A 16,268-nucleotide genomic window follows, 5' to 3' on the forward strand; every position below is an offset into this window, starting at 1 on the left:
CTATTGACAGAAAATGGACCACAATTCACTGCAGCTGAATTTACGTCATTCCAAACAAAATATGATTTTGAACACATCATCAGCAACCCATGTTACCCATGAGCAAATGGAGAGACTGAGAGGGTTATACAGAGAGCCAAAAAAATATTGAAGCAGGAAGATCTAGTCCCTGCTCTTCTGATCAACACTATTAGCAGCTACCAGCTGTACCCCAGCCCAACTCCTGATGGGAAGGCAACTACCGTTCCAACCCTGCAGCAGTGCCGCTATGCACTCTCCCTCCCGGCACGTTCTCCCTTAGGTGGAATGGGTGGGGCTAGCCCCCCCAGCCCGCGGTTCATGTGCCACCCAATCACACTGGCCCCCCACAAAGCACAGGGCCCAGAGCGGTCGCCCGATTTGCCATTCTCTCGGGATGGCTCTGGTTACTGTAATGACCTCCCCTTTGCATGTCATCCCCGAGCACGTTGCATTCCTGAATGCAGCCACCCGTGGAGCACAGCACAGCCGCTGTCCTGTTGCCGCACAGATGACCAGTGAGGACGGAAGTGATAGACCTTAGGGCTGGAAAAGCCCGGTCTGTTCCCCAAGGCCACACCCCACCCTGCTGCACATTTCCATGGGGCAAGGAGCCTGCAGCCAGGCAATCCCAGTGCTCAGGGAAGAAGGAGCATGGCCCAGCATGGGTGCTGCCCAGCCACATACTGATGAGGTCCAGCCCCGCAGAGCCAAGTGTCTATGTCATGGTCGGTGGAACGTGAGTCAATGGCCCACACTGCCTGGAAGGGCTGCTACTGAGGGGACCCCAAGGGAACAGGGATCGGGTGGGGTTCGGCTGGAAGTGGCTCAGCCACGTGGACAGAGCAGCGACTAGGGTTTGATAAACTTCCACTTGCTAAACTTCACCTGCACTCAGCTTCGCACTACAGACGACACGTGGCACCAGTGTCACAGGTGCCAGCTTCCTCAAGGCCCCGGGGGTGCTCATCTTCCTCTTCTGCCCCGCCCCTTCTCTCAAGCCCCTGCCCCGCCCCTTCCCACCCAGTTCTGCCCCCTTCCCTAGTGCACCCCGTCCCCACTTTTCCCCCTCCCCCCCAGCACCTCCTGCCACCGAACAGCTGATCCGGGGTGGGTGGGAGGCGCTGAGAGGGAGGGGCAGGAGTTGATTGGTGGGGCCACCTGTGGGCAGGAGGCGCTGGGGGGGCAGGAGGAAGCTGGCTGCTGGAGGGTGCTAAGCATTGGCTAATTTTTTCCTGTGGGAACCCCCAGAGTCGGTGCCTATGGCCAATGAGTGGCGATTCCCATGCAGTGCAGGAGCCGGGGAACTCCGTCGGAAGCCCCCCAGAGCCCAGGGGTTTGCAGACACAGAGCCAGCCATCACCGATGCTCCCAGCTTGTGCCTTCCAGTTTCTGGACCAGGTTGACACTTTTCTTCATCTTGGCAGCAACCTTCATCAGAGGGAGACGAGCACCCATGGCAGTTGGCATGAAAGGCAGCTGCAGCCCCAGAGCCTCCTCGTTTCTGGCCAGTGGGGCCAAGTCCTTCCCATGCCAGCGCACCACAGCAGAGGGGCCAGGACTTGCAGCGAGAGGAGACTAGAGCCTGGGTCCTGAGCGCAGAGGGAGACACCCACAGAGGTGACAGGGGCTGCTGGGTGCTCCACACCTTGGCAAGCAGACCCTGCAGTAAGGTGCACAAGCACAGGGTCACAGGCCAGGTTTGAGGCCACAATTTGGGAACTCCTGGCCCATACATAAACACCTTGCCCAGCCCGAGCAGCCCAGCCAGCCCCCAGCTCTGGCTGACGGTCACTCAGTCCCTGTTATTTATGACCCATCAGAGTGCTGATCAGGGCGATCCAATCACAGCCAGTGCTGAGGACAGCCCCCGGCTGTGACCATGCTCCTGGTCACACCTCCAGTGCTCACCTCGTGGGCTGTACAGACGGAGCCTGTTCCCGGGACCAGCCATGGACTAGGCACATCCACCTCTGCCCCAGCAGGGCGCTTCAGCCTGGGCTAGGGGGCAGTTCAAGCCATGATAAAAGTCCTTCTCGGCTCTGACCACCGCCCGAGCCCTGCATGGCTGCACCCCGAGGCAGATGTCTTGCGACCCACACAGACCCATTCTGGAAAGGCCGTGGCTCAAAACCCCACCACACCTGGCTCTCAGGAGCTGTTCCAGAGGTTAGGGATGGACCCACAAAGGGCCAGGGGAATCGGCGGCCCGCACAGCCCTAAACGGCAGCATTAGAGCCATAATACAGGACGCTCGTTTCCCTTTGAATGTTTCCCTGTGGCGCAGAGCCAGGCTGCTGGCAGCACATGCTCACCTGCACCTGGGACCTCACCAGCACAGCCGGCTGACACTGACACTACTGGCTGAGTAGCTGAGAAATCCCTCTCAACGCTCCAGCTGCTCCGTGGCTGTTTATCCCTGTATCTGTAAAGCCCTGCTCTGTGCCAGGTCTGGCATCTCCTGGGCAGTCTGCAGCCGTCCACGGCCCGTGGCCTAGGGGCACGTGCGGGAGCCAGGAGACCAGCCTGGTGAGGCACAACGGGGAGCGGGTATTAGCGGTCCCATTACTAAAGGGAACAGGCGGAGGAGGTGGGCATTCCCCCTCTCATGTCTCAGCATAGGCTGCAGCGGCCAGTCAAACTGCTCCTCATGCTGCCAGCTGCTTGGGAGAGGAGCAGAACCGAGCTCCATGTGCACAGGGGCTGACTTCGCATGGGGTGCGCCTGGCTTGTTAGCTGGGCCAGGAGCTAGCTTTGCAGCACAGCTGTAAGCCTGCTCTCGCTCAGAAATTATGAGGGGTCCAGGGCCAGGCCTCAGCCCTGTCCTCGGCAATGGAACGGAACAGCCCGTTAGCAGAACCACACGCAGCCCTCTGTCCTTCTGCTGCAATTCCACCAGCTCTTCCACCTTCCCTGCAATAGCCCCGAGTGCTGCCGTGATCCCACCACAACAGAGACGGGGAGCACGATGCAAACGCATTCCTGTGCCTGGCAGGTTGAGTCCATTTGCTGCCCAGCCCCACAGAGCATCCCTGCCCTGCAGCGTTACAGCCCAGGGAGGATCGCCTCCCCCCAGTCCATGTGTTATAGCTTCAAAACACCTTCCCCTGCTGCCCCTGTTTCTCCCGTGCTGCCCCAACGCTTGGGAGACGCTGCTGTGCACAGCTCCAAGCAGCCCATTTATCCCCCTGGCTCTTTGTTCCGTTTGTCCAGCGCCTGACACCGTTGGCTCCTGCCTAGGTGCTGCTGGGATACAAATACCGACAGGAAAGGGGGCGGGGATTACCTATTGCCCAGCTGAGGGGCGGGGAGACTGGCTTGGCCAATGTCACCCCAGGAGTCTAGCAGGGCTGGGAATGGAACCCAAGAGTCCTGAGCCCCAGACCAGTGCTCTGCCCATGAGGTCACCCTTCTATAGCTACTCCAATCCACCACATCAGCTGCCTCCCAGGACAGTACGAGAACCCTGCTTTGAATTGTGCTGAGCCTAGGGCCCCCGTGACATCTTGTGGTAGTGAGTGCCCCAGACCAGCTGCACCCCGTGTAAAACAAGTGGGCAAAGGCTGTCCTTGTGACAGGCTGAATTCTTCTGCCTTTAGTGTGTTGTTGTTCCCCTTGTTCTTCTAGAACAGGAGCAGAACAGGTGCACCAGCTGGCCCTTGCGAATAGCTGACATTTGCACCATAAATGCTGCTGTCTTGGGGGCTGGAACATTGCTGGGAAAAGACTGAGGTGCTGAAACCCTGTGGTGCCAAATGGGGGTTGGGGGATTTCCTCCAGGCACAGAGAGCCAGCACTTGGCCTGGGCGCCGGAATGGGCCCCGGCGTGCAAACCAAATGGCCCAATGAAATTCCCGGCATGGGCTGAAAAACCCGCTTCCATTTTTGCAATGCACAGCTGCTCACCACCAGACGGGGATCTTGATCATTGCTGAAAAGCTGAGTCAAGCTTATACTGATTAATCAATACCTTTAATTGAGTTGAAACTGTTTGATGGATAGTGTCACTGACCCTTCCCTACCACCGCCACCTGCACTGACCAGAACCGCTCTCCTGCAGAAAGCCACCTGCTCCAACCAGTCTGAGCATTGGTTGGAGATGCAGCTGGTCACTGCTGTGAGTTGTCAGCTACTGGCCTGCACTCCTCCTTGGTGCACAGGGCTATAGAGCAAGGGCAGGGCAGCTTCCCTGCTGGCTCAGTCCATGAAAAGTCCCAGCTGCTCAATTAAGGTTTTCCTGACATTCAGCTTAACCTGTCCCATTCCTAGGGCTCAGCCCCAGGTTGCTGAGCCCTGCAGCGGCTGATCCAATGACCCCAGCAGCACAGTGTTAAATACCGGACAGAAAGGCAGAACAGCTGCCAGCCTCAGCACAGAATGCAACAGGGTCCTACTGATGCTGGGGAACAGGCAAGGGTGCTGTGTGCGCATGGGCAGGGAGAGTGCGGGAGGGGGTGTCCCGTAACATTGCTAGGGGGCTCTGTAGGTGGACGAGTGGATCTGCCTGGCTGTCTGGCCCCCCAAATCAACATACAGATCAGAACACTCCATTTATGGTGCCACCTCAGCCACAGCGGCAAGCCTTCCCCTGCAGCCCAGGAGGGAAGATTCATTCCCTGACCTGCAGGCAGCCCTGGGGAAGGTCTCTGCAGGATGTGACTGGTCAGGATCAGGACAGTCCCTTCAGGCCTCAACACACATGTCCTAGTGTGACACTGCAGCCAGAAGGGCTAATGGGACCCATGACCAGGGGAATCCGGAGTAGGAGCCGAGAGGTTACTTCACCTCTGTATCTGGCACTGGTGTGACCACAGCTGGAATCCTGTGTCCAGTTCTGCTGCCCACAATTTGAGACAAATGTTGATAAATTGAAGAGGGGTCAGAGAAGAGCCACGAGACTGATTAAAGCTCAGAAAACATGACGCACAGCAATAGACTCAGAGAGCGCCAGCTGTTTAGCTTAACATAGAGAAGGTGACAGGTGACTTCATCACAGTCTATCGATATCTACATGGGGACACGTTACAGGCTCTTCAGCCTAGCAGAGACAGATCTGTCGTGGTCCAAGGGCTGGAAGCTGAAGCTAGGAATAAGACGTACGTGGTTGACAGTGAAGGTAATTAACCATTGGAGCAATTTCCCAAGGCTTGTAGTGGATTCTCCATCCTGGACGATGTTTGAATTGTGGTTGGATGTTTGTCTAACAGCTCTGCTCTCGGAGTTTTGTGGGGCAGGTTTCTGGCCTGTGTTACACAGGAGGTCAGAATAGTTGATCACAGTGGACTCTTCTGGCCTGGGAATCTCTGGATCCTCAGGGTAACAGCTCTAACCCCCTGGCCAGTGGGACAAAAGCCAAGTCACTCTTGGCATGGTAAACCAGCAGCAAGCCGCCAATATGTGCAGAACTCAGCTATGAGCTCCTTAGGACTCTGAACCTCTCAGCACTAGCCCAGAGCCCCTCTCACACCCCAACCCTCTGCCCCAGCCTGGAGCCTCCTTCCACAACCTGAACCCCCTCATTTCTGGCCCCATCCCAGAGCCCACACCCCCAGCCAGAGCCCAAACCCCTTCTTGAACCCCAACCCCCTGTCCCAGCTCAGTAAAAGTGAGTGAGGGTGGGGGAAGAGTGAGCGACAGAGGGAGGGGGGATGGAGTGAGAGGGGGTGGGGCCTTAGGGAAGGGGAGGGTCAAGGGTGTTTGGTTTTGTGTGATTAGAAAATTGACAACCCTACTTGATGCAGAAAGGGCAGGTGTTCAACAGTGATTGCTGTTCTGTACTGGGGGGACTGATGAGGTAATCCTGTCATCTGATGATGATCATGGCTCTTCCCAGTCCACTGGTGTCTCAGGAGGATATTAAACAGTGGGACACAGTTAAATCAGAAGGACCAGAGAACTGGAATCTCAGATTTTTCCCAACATAGGCTGGGCGAGGAGCTAGCTGGATGGTTGATTCGCAGTAAGTCATGCAGCCCTGTGGAAGTTCCAGACGACTGGAAGAAAGCTCACATTGTGCCAATATTTAAGAAGGGTCAGTAGGGTGACCCAGGTAATTATTGGCGTCCCAGCCGGATGTTGATCCAAAGCAAAATAATGGAATGGCTGATGGATTCGAGGTCAGATTCTGAGGTCAGGCCAGGCCTGTACAGCGTGCCCCTGGTCCCAGAGTTCAGGTGCTCATTGACAAAACCCAACACTGAATGGTGGGGGTTATGCCCAGTGATACTCACTGGGCTGAAAACCAATATCCACAAATGAGCAATTCCATCTGGTACTGCTGCCTGGAGCTAGCTCCTGGCTGAGCAAAGGCTAGGGGAGAAAACCCAGAACTAAATCCACTGCAAAAAAAATGTCAGCCAGTCACCAATGCAATTCAGCTCTGTCCTCTGGCAACTCCTGCAGCTGTGGTGGCTTCCAGATATCGTGGTCTTCCAAGCTTTTGGGCTGGTAAGTACCGCCAAGACAGGGGGCTTTAGTCCTAAGGACAGACTCTGCCTCCTTAGTTTTTCTGCCAAGGGTTGTGCACCAAACATTTGAATACAACGGTCATCCTCATCAAACGGAATAAAGAATTGAGGGAGGGGAATAAATGGGTTTTGGAAACTAGATCTTGTCAAACTGACTTGATGTCTGCAGTGTTGCTGTGGCTGTCCCAGGCTATGAGAGAGACAAAGTGGGTGAGATCATATTTTTTATTGGACTGGCTTCTGTTGGTAGAAGGAAGGGAGAAGCTTTTGCGCTACACAGAGCATTTTCTCAGGTCTGGGGAAGGATGCAGAGTGTCTGACTGAATGCAGGTCGGGACAGATTGTTAAGCAGAAGGGGTAACACAGGTGAGAGGCAATCACTTGAAAGGAAGGTGGCAATTGGGGTTAGAAGGTCCTGCATAAAGGCTTTGAACCTGGCTGTTAAGTGTAGCAGGCAGCTGTGGATTGTTACAAATCGTTGTAATGAACCATAAAACCAGGGTCCCTGTTAAATCCATGGTTTTTGGTGTCTAGGAGAGTTATGGATTTAAGTTCCCAGGCCTGCCTTTTGAACTAACTTGATGTCTTTATTTGATAAGATTACATGTTTGGTGGATGCAGGTAACAGTGTTGATGTAATATCTTTGGAGTGCTGTAAGGCGTTTGACTTGGTATCACAAGGCATTTTGAGTAAGATACAAAACAAACATGGCACACATTCAATGGATTAAAAACTGGCTAACTAATAGGTCTCAAAGTAATTGTAAATGGGCAACCATCATCAAGCAGGTGTGTGTCCAGGGGAATCTTGCAGGGACCAGTTCTTGGCCCTGGGCTAGTTGACATTTTTTAAATGACCTGGATGAAAACATAAAATCATCATTCAAGGTTTGCAGCTGACCCCCAAAATGGCAGGGTGGTAAATAGTGACCAGGACAGGTCACTGACCCAGAGCAGTTTGGATCAGTTGGAAAGCAGGGGGCAAGCAAACACTGAGTTCTAATATGACTAAGTCAGGGGTTGGGGTTCTTGAGCAAGGGAGCCCTCTGCACTGACTAGTGGTGAATCAGAGGAAGGGCCCTTGTGAGCAGAGCTCATTTGCTCGGGTGATATCTACTGTGCCTGGGGGATCATTGTTGGCAATGCTGAGTTAAAATTCACCCGTCTTGGATGTAGGGGTGTGAAGGTGTTTGCTGTCCCCTAGGGTGCCCCTTTTGGCCAGGCGTGGTGTAGTAACCAAGTCACAATTTAGTCTGCCCCTTCCAGGGTAATAGTGTCCCAACTCAAAGGAGCAAAAACTCTATCCTTCCCAGAGTCAGTTCTCTGCAGGCTCTTCACTCCAGGCCTGGGCTCTGGAGAACTCCTCACTCTGTTACTGAGGGCTTGCTCCCCAAAGACCCAGCTTCCCCCAAGCCACTGACCCTAGAGGTTCCAGGGTGGGGGGTGATTCATTGTTTGTGTTCCCTTTAGTACAAGTGGTCTGTTAGACACAGGCCCAGAGGTATGTAGTTTTCCCAAGTTTCTGGTGGGGGCTTGACCCAATTTTCTTTTGTAGTTTTAAGAGAAACCCCTAGAGATTGAAACCAGCCCTTGTTGCTGCTGATAACATGCAAGAACATCAGAACGGCCATACTGGGTCAGAGCAATGATCCATCTAGCCCAGTCTCAGATGGAGCAGAGAGGTTATTTTACCTCTGGATTTGTGACTGGTGTGTCTGTTCTGGTGCCCACAATTCATGGAGGATGTTGATAAATTGGAGAGGGGTCAGAAAATCACCATGAGAACGATGAAAGGGTTGGAAAACCTGCCTTTATTCTAGTGAGAGACTCCAGGAGTTCAATTGGTGGAGTTTCACAAAGGGAAGGTTAAGGGGTGACCTGATCAGCCTGTAAATACCCACCTGCGGAACAGAGCATCTAGCAGAAGAGGGTCCAACACGATCCAAAGGCTGGAAGCTGAACAAGTACAGACTGGGAATGGCTGTACAGGAGGTAGGACTAGATAATCCCAAAGGTCTCTTCTGGCTTTATAATCTAGGAATCTGTGAGCAGACTGAGCAATCTCTCCCCTGACTTGGGGGAAAGCAGGCCAGGAGCAGCCCGTATTTGCTGGTTGCTTAGGTGACCACTGACAGAGCTGCACAGAAAAATCATGGTTCCTGCCCCAGAGAGCTTACAGTCCACAAGGTTTTTGCCCTTACGGCCCCACACTTGGGATGCAGAGGGGCAGCAGCCCACCTCACCCCTCAGACTGGGCCCTGCTTTATACCTGGGCTCCTGCCTGGTGGGTGGGGTGGGGCGGGGCACTTAAGCAGAGGTTCAGGAGCGTTTACAGCAGGCTTTGCCCTCTGTCTCCTCATGCCCCACTTGCCCAGGCTCACAGGCATGCGGAGCACTTGGCCCACTGTACACAGGGCATGGTCATGAATTTCTGTCCCCTGTTGGGGTCATTGAGCCCATGGGACAAGGGTAACCAGGGAGCTGGCAGCAGCCAGGCACCAGAGGAGGCTTGTGGTCACCATCTGTTTAGTTGAGCGGGAAGGAGGGAGCACTAGGGGGCCTGGCCCAGAGGGAAGGGGGTACCGAGGAGGGTGGGTGGAGAAGAACCTGTGGAACACATGGGGTAGGAAGCGGCGAGGCTGGAGACTGAACAGACCTTGGCTGCATGTTGTTGGGTCCCTGGGCTGGAACCAGGGGTAAGGGTGGGCTGGGCAAGGGGTGCTGGCACAGCAGCGAACTGGAAGACTGGTGGGTCACCGCAGGAGCGACCCAGTGTGAGGGCTGCCAGATGCCTCTTGAACAGATGAGCCTTTGAAGGACACTGCCCCAGGAGTGGGGGATGCTGACTGACCAGGCCAGGGGGGCTGAGCCTTGAAGAGGTAGCAGCAGCCCCTGGAGTGAGAGAGGAGCTGCAGACTGAGAGAAGGTGCAAAGCAGGAAGGGGCATTGGCCATGCGGAGCTAATCCCATCCTGCAGTGAGTACAGCAGCCTGTCACAGTGCCCAGCCCCTGCAAGGGCCAGAGGGGCTGGAACAATTTGTATCGTGCAGGTGCCGAGAACCATTGAACCAAACAATGAATCCTGGATATAATGGGAACCGCTGTAAGTCAGGGAGTACTGCAGCACCCCCCAGTTCCAGCACCTATGCCAGGGCCTCCTGAGGCCCCGCCCCTTTGCTGTGGATCTGCCGTGCTCGGGGTGTTACTGGAAGGAGCCATCCATACAAGGGCCATTTGCTCAGCTGCAGGGGCTGGCACCCATCCCCCTCTGCACTGCTCCCTGGCTTTACAGGGCTGGGGCCTGTCCAGCAGGAGGGAGGACACTGCTCCCACCCACCCACAGGATCCTGGGGAGCCCTGCTGAGTATGATGGGGTGACAATGAGCCTCCCTCTCCCCTCCCCCCCAAGCCCACCCAAACAGTGGGTTTTACATAAAACCCCAGTGAGTTGCAGGGTAAATCACTGCTCTCCAAACAATGGGGTCAGGCTCTCTGCAGACTCAGACAGACATTGCTGCATTGGTTACGCTTGGGCACATTCTCAAGTTTTTCTTCTTCACAGGCATAAGGACCAGAAGAAATTCAGTTCAACTCAAAGCCGACATTCTTTCATGGTCACATGACGCCTGGTGCTGAGCCGAGGGCATGAAGCCATTGCACCTGTGTCTTAATCCAGCTCCAGCACATGCTTTCACACCCACAAGGATACCAGAGCTGCACAGAGACTGTGTCAGTTCACGGCAAACTGGCTGAAGTATAGTGCGGTCAGAGCCGCGAGGTCAGAGTCCTGCGCTCTGTGTCGGGGTCGTGGCCTGTCCAGGCCAGTGCTGTGCTGTGCTGGGGGGCGGATCTCTGGGCCTATTCTGACACGGCAGCAGGCGGCTCCATAGCCCAAGGCTGGCCCTCTCCTTTCCCTGGGGCCGGGCACACCGTTTCCACAGCTCTCTGATAAAGCGTCTTTGATGGTTCCAAGAGTCTGAGGAAAATGTCTCTGATGTGGGGACACGGCCATAGACAGGGCCCCTGTCTGTCGCTCTGTCCCCTGCCCTCCTGGATCTCTCCGCCCAGGGCCAGTGTTTCATGCCACCCCAATCGCCAACTCTCCAACACAGCCAGCGAGGGAGGCTGTAATGGGGACAGCCTTAGCCTTGCACCTGTCAACACAGGGAGGCCTCAGTGGGAATCAGCAGCAGATGGCTGCTTGTCTGCATTTCTTCTGCTTCTCCTAGCTGTGGTTATTCCCTGCTTTATGTAGCTGTAATGTAAAGACACGGTCCCTGCCCATTCCCTTTCTTTTACCTATGCAGGGAGAATTTTTTAAAACCCTTTACAGGTAAAACAAGCAGAGAACAGCTACCAAGAGGGACTTTATATCTAACTGGCTGGCTGCCCATAAAAAGGGAGCTCCCTCCCACCCACGCTTTATTTATCACCATACCCAACACCAGCCAAAGTTGATCCTTTGACACAGCTGTAAATGATGAATATGTAAACAGAGCAGGAGCAAACTGTAGTTACATAAACACACCCAGAGTCTCTTCCCCTCCCAGCTAGCTGTCAGGGAATCATTCAGGCAGACCCTGCTTACACATGTTTAATACATTTGGAGGAAGAAAAGGTGCTGGCTTGATACCAGCCCAGGAGGGACTGTCTGCCACACCCAGCCCCATTTCTAGACCATTTTAATTTTCAGACACAGGTGAAAGCTCCACGAGCGCAGTTCCTCCGCCTACCCACAGCTACAGTTCCCAGGGGATTGCGTCTCTCAACGACGTCTGCTGCAGGATTCGCCCCTGCTCTGAGTGGGGCCTTCCAGGGCTCTCTCCCCAGAGATTTTTTCCCTAGCATAGGGTTACCATGCTTCAGGTTCCCCAAAAGAGGACACTTCCAGGAGGGGAAGTGCTGGAGGGGTACCTGCAGTGAGGATACTCACTGGATGGGGGGGCAGTGTTGCACCCTGTCATTGTGGCTGATGGGCTAGCACTGGGTCTGTGCCAGCCCATCCGTCAGCACCTCCCTGTGGGACCACCCTCCCCAGGGCTGGGACCTGGTTGGGTGGGATCTGGCAGCTGTGACAGACCAGTCAGATATGGATACAGGGGAGAAACCTATCAGGAAGCAGACCAACCGGGGCTCTTTCTGAGCTGCAGCATCTGCTCCATCAAAATCCAGGACCTTGCCTGTTATTTGACAAATCTGGCTGGACAGAGGGCGGGGGCTCAAAACAGGCTGTGTCCGGGAAACCCTCCCCTAGTAGCTTCCCAGGGCCTCTCCTCCCAGGGGACTTCCTGCTGCCCCAGCTCACCTGGTCTGTCTCTACTCCCAGGGAGGGAGAGCCCCAGGTCTGCTCTCCTGGCTGCTCTTCCCCAAGGGACCAGGTGCCTTCTCTTGTAGCCCATCTGGGGCTTTTAAAAAGGGCCAGTCCCACCCTGTGATGTGGAACAGACCCATGACCTTGCTGGATGGAAATGGGAGAATTGCCAATATTGATGCTAGGGTTGCCAGGTGTCCAGTTTTTGACTGGAATGCCTAGTCAAAAAGAGACCCTGGTGCTGACCAGGCCATTAAAAGTCCAGTCAGTGGGGCTGGCAGGTTCCCTACCCATCTCTATGCGGCTCCTGGGAAGCAGCTGGCATGTACCTCTGGCTCCTAGTTGTGGGCAGCCAGGGAGGATCTGCGTGCTGCCCCTTCCCTGAGCCTGGCCAAAGGGAGCTGTGGAGCCAGAGAACTCCCTCCCAGAACCTATACCCCAGCCCTGAGCCCCCTCTTGCACCCAAACCTCTCATCCCCAGCCTCACCCCAGAGGCTGCACCCCCAGCCCGTCCTAGCCCTGAGCCCCCACTGGCACTGGCACCTGACCAGAAGAGCCAATGGGATAGCTAGAACTTTTAAAAATTGAAACAAGACTCCTGCTTTGTGGGGCTGTTCTCTGGGAAGAGGGGAACAGGGCAGCAGTTATGCTGAGAGAAGCTAAAGGCCAGGTATGAAAATAATCAGATTCATACCTAGAAATTGCTTATTTGGAAACCCAGATATGTAAGTAGATCAGAAAATGTGTAGAAAGACATGATTAGATTTATTTTGTTTATTTCTTATGGCTTGTGGATTCCTCTGTGTTAACCCCAGATGCTTTTGTTGCTTGTAACCTTTACACTGAACCCCCAGAAAACTATTTTGGGTGCTTCATTTTTGGAATTGCTCTTAAAAAAAAAAAATCTAGCAATAGCCTGAGTTTTCAGATGCATTTTCTTTGTTTTTAATAAGACTTCACCTTTAAGAACAGGATTTGGATTATTGAGGTTACAGGGACAAACCATCCTGATGTGTAGAAAGAATAGCAAATATGGCAGGCTATCAGCTTGGCTTAACAGTGAAATCCTTGCTGATCTTAAACACAAAAAAAGAAGAATGGACAAATGACCAGGGAAGAGTATAAAGATATTGCTCGGGCATGCAGGAGTGAAATCAGGAAGGCCAAATCACACTTGGAGGTGCAGCTAGCAAGAGATGTTAAGAGTAACAAGAAGGGTTTCTTCAGGTATGTTAGCAAGAAGAAGAAAGTCAAGGAAAGTGTGGGCCCCTTACTGAATGAGGGAGGCAACCTAATGACAGAGGATGTGGAAAAAGCTAATGTACTCAATGCTTTTTTTGCTTCCATCTTCACAAACAAGGTCAGCTCCCAGACTATTGCACTGGGCAGCACAGCATGGGGAGGAGGTGACCAGCCCTCTGTGGAGAAAGAAGTGGTTCAGGACTATTTAGAAAAGCTGGATAAGCACAAGTCCATGGGGCCAGATGTGCTGCATCCGAGAGTGCTAAAGGAGTTGGCGGATGTGATTGCAGAGCCATTGGCCATTATCTTTGAAAACTCATGGCGATTGGGGGAAGTCCCGGACGACTGGAAAAAGGCTAATGTAGTGCCCATCTTTAAAAAAGGGAGGAAGGAGGATCCTGGAAAACTACAGGCCAGTCAGCCTCATCTCAGTTCCTGGAAAAATCATGGAGCAGGTCCTCAAAGAATCAATTCTGAAGCACTCAGAGGAGAGGAAAGTGATCAGAAACAGTCAGCATGGATTCACCAAGGGCAAGTCATGCCTGACTAATCTAATTGCCTTCTATGATGAGATAACTGGCTCTATGGATGGGTGAAAGCAGTGGATGTGGTGTTCCTTGACTTTAGCAAAGCTTTTGACACGGTCTCCCACAGTATTCTTGCCAGCAAGTTAAAGAAGTATGGGCTGGATGAATGGACTATAAGGTGGATAGAAAGCTGGCTAGATTGTCGGGCTCAACGGGTAGTGATCAATGGCTCAATGTGTAGTTGGCAGCCAGTATCAAGTGGAGTGCCCCAAGGGTCGGTCCTGGGGCCAGTTTTGTTCAAGATCTTCATTAATGATCTGGAGGATGGTGTGGATTGCACCCTCAGCAAGTCTGCAGATGACACTAAACTGGGAGGAGAGGTAGATACGCTGGAGGGTAGGGATAGGATACAGAGGGCCCTAGACAAATGAGAGGATTGGGCCAAAAGAAATCTGACGAGGTTCAACAAGGACAAGTCCAGAGTCCTGCACTTAGGACGGAAGAATCCCATGCACCGTTACAGACTAGGGACCGAATGGCTCAGCAGCAGTTCTTCAGAAAAGGACATAGGGGTTACAGTGGACGAGAAGCTGGATATGAGTCAACAGTGTGCCCTTGTTGCCAAGAAGGCCAATGGCATTTTGGGCTGTATAAGTAGGGGCATTGCCAGCAGATTGAGGGACGTGATTGTTCCCCTCTATACGACATTGGTGAGGCCTCATCTGAAGTGCTGTGTCCAGTTTTGGGCCCCACACTACAAGAAGGATGTGGAAAAATTGGAAAGCGTCCAGCGGAGGGCAACAAAAATGATTAGGGGACTGGAACACACGACTTATGAGGAGAGGCTAAGGGAACTGGGATTGTTTAGTCTGCGTAAGAGAAGAATAGGGGGGGATTTGATAGCTGCTGTCAACTACCTGAAAGGGGGTTCCAAAGAGGATGGATCTAGACTGTTCTCAGTGGTAGCAGATGACAGAACAAGGAGTAATGGTCTCAAGTTGCAGTGGGGGAGGTTTAGGTTGGATATTAGGAAAAAACTTTTTCAAACAGGAGGGTGGTGAAACACTGGAATGCATTACCTAGGGAGGTGGTGGAATCTTCTTCCTTAGGAAGTTTTTAAGGTCAGGCTTGACAAAGCCCTGGCTGGGATGATTTAGTTGGGGATTGGTCCTGCTTTGAGCAGGGGGTTGGACTAGATGATCTCCTGAGGTCCCTTCCAACCCTGATATTCTATCATTTGTGTCTTAAGAGGTTTGTGCACATATTTTTTGGTTAGCTGGTGGCAACAGCTGATTTCTTTGTTCTCCTTTCTCAGCTCCTCCTTGGAGGGGGGTGAAAGGGCTTGAGTGTACTCCACAGGAAGGAATTCCCAAGTGTGCCTTCCTGGGTTCCCAGGGGTTTTGCATTTGGGTGGTGACAGCATCTACCCATTCAAGGTCAGAGAGAAGTTGTAACCTTGGGAGTTTAATACAAGCCTGGAGTGGCCAGTATTAATTTTTAGAACCCTTGTGGGTCCCCACCTTCTGCACTAGAAGTGCCAGAGTGGAGAATCAGCCTTGACAGGTACAAATGACCTTAGTACTGAATGCAGGGGTAGTGAAATATGGTTATCAATGTTGTAATTATTGTAGGAATACAGGAAAGCAGGACTTGCTTAACCTGTCCCAAATGAGGGGGGTGCCCTCAGTTGAAAGAGCCTGGTTAAGCCAGGGGCTCAAATGCCAGAGCTCTGTGAAAGTAAGAGGGGTGGAGATAGGAGTTCTGGTCAGGAGGCTGTACAACTCCTCCAGGGATTCTCTCTAGACTGGCTTAACCTGTTCTTTCCTACTGTTCAAAGAAAGGAGCTAAATAGGCTTCATTAGGAGCCTCTTATTATTTTAGTTGCTGAATCAGAGCTGAAATCAGTTGTGGTAGGAGTGAGTTTCTGCCCAGGTTACTGGGTGGGGGCTCAAGCTGGTTCTGTGTTGCATCAATGGAAAGGAACCCCTAGATATGGAACCTGGCCCTGGTTGCTGCTTGCTCCACCTGGCAGAAGGGTTACACATACTTCCTGAACTCCGCTGGGTATGGATTTCACCTTGTGGCCTTTTGCTTATTTTGTCAATTTTGCTACAATGCCTAGCTTCCGATTCTTATCTAGAATATGTATAGTGATGACTAGCAATGTCCCCTGGCTTCCATTTATTATAGATTGGTTTTGCTATCTTTCAATTTAATTATCCCCTTGTTCTCGCGTTATGAGACGTTGCATTTCTCAACACCAATTCCTGGTTGCCAGCGGGTTACCTGTTCACCAATCTGAGTTCAGTTCTTTTGAAGTTCCTCTCAGTGTTTACTAAATTATTGTGTGTCATTGGCAAATTTAGCCACTTGCTCAGCCTATTTTCCAGGTTGTTAATTAATATTGTTATGTTTGCAGCTGGGTGGCTCCCCACATTGTGTCTTTGATCTATGAGCAGTCACAAACCCCACTGGGCATGCTGGCTGCCTTCCATTCAAGCTAAATCAGGGAACAAATAAATGACTGTTTGGTGGGAGGTGAAACAATGGAAACTAGAGCCTAAAGACTAGACTGGATGCAAACACGGGCTGGAGGCTGATTTCATTGCAGCTGTGTGGGTCTCTGTGTGAGTCGAAGCAGCAGCCAAGAACAGCAACAAAGTACATGTAGCCTGGACCTGAGAGAGAGAGAGCGCGAGCCCC

Source organism: Dermochelys coriacea, chromosome 8, assembly GCF_009764565.3.
Source record: "Dermochelys coriacea isolate rDerCor1 chromosome 8, rDerCor1.pri.v4, whole genome shotgun sequence".
In the NCBI taxonomy this organism is placed as follows: domain Eukaryota; kingdom Metazoa; phylum Chordata; order Testudines; family Dermochelyidae; genus Dermochelys; species Dermochelys coriacea.